Source organism: Gekko japonicus, unplaced genomic scaffold (genome assembly GCF_001447785.1).
Source record: "Gekko japonicus isolate JY-2015 unplaced genomic scaffold, Gekko_japonicus_V1.1 scaffold305, whole genome shotgun sequence".
Lineage (NCBI taxonomy): Eukaryota > Metazoa > Chordata > Lepidosauria > Squamata > Gekkonidae > Gekko > Gekko japonicus.
The window spans coordinates 964,705-965,922 of NW_015165839.1; positions in this window are offsets into that span (position 1 = coordinate 964,705).

The window sequence follows — 1,218 nt, forward strand, 5'->3', positions numbered from 1 at the left end:
AGTCCAAGATACGATTGTGAAATGTTTATTAGTTTTCCAGATTTTTTACTAACAGCAGTTTTGCAGCTGTGATCAAGTCAAGAATCAATCATCCTTATAGTGATTTTTGGACTATATGCATTCAAAAAGCCCAATGATACCACCTTCGGATCTAAAGGCATGATACTCCCTGCAATACAAGAAATTCTGGCAGACATTTTGTAATTGGATCGACCCCCTGCAGCAGCCATTTTATACCTGCCCCCCACACCCCTGTGTCAGAATTCCAAAGGTTCCCACAGGCTCAGAAAGTCTGGGGACCCCTGGCCTAGATAATCCATCTCATCTCAGGCTTTTTGTTAGTATTTTGTCTGTGTGTGCGCTTGCGAGCCTGGAATTCATGCTGACTTCTGGCAACCCCTAGTGGGGCTAGGATGTTTCAGAGAGTGGGCTTGATATTAACTGCCTCTGCATCCCGGCCCTGGTATTCCTCGGAAGTCGCCCTTCCAAGTGCTTGCCAGGGTTGGCCATGCTTAAGAGGAGGAGGAGGAGGAAAAGGTTGGATTTATGCCCCGCCCTGCACTACACAAAGGTGTCTCAGAGCAGTTTACAAACTCTTTTCCCTTCCCCTCCCCACAACAGACACCCTGTGAGGTGGGGCTGAGAGAGCTCTGACTGAAACTGCCCTTTTTCAAGAACAGCTCTTATCAGAGCTATGGCTTGCCCAAGGTCATCCAGCAGCTGCAAGTGGAGGAGTGGAGAATCAAACCCGGTTCTCCCAGATTAGAGTCCGCACACTTAACCACTACACCAAACTTAGCTTCCAAGATCTGACGAGATTGGGCTTGCCTTCTCCCACCAGACTTAACAACATAACATAAGAGAACTTAAGAGGAGTCAATGGTGGATCAGACCAATGGCCCATCCAATCCAACACTCTGTCACACAGTGGCCAAAAATACCAGGTGCCACCAGGAGGTCCAGCAGTGGGGCCAGGACACTAGAAGCCCTCCGACTGTTGCTCCCCCCCCCTCCAAGCACCAAGAATGCAGAGCATCACTTGTCCCATACTGAGAGTTCCTATCTATACCTTGTGTCTAACAGCCACTGATGGACCTCTGCTCCAGATGTTTCCCCAGTTCCCTCTTGAAGCCGTTCCATGCTTGTAGCCCCCCCCACCTCCTGTGGCAGTGAATTCCATGTGTTAATCACTCTTTGGGTGGAGAAGTACTTCCTTTT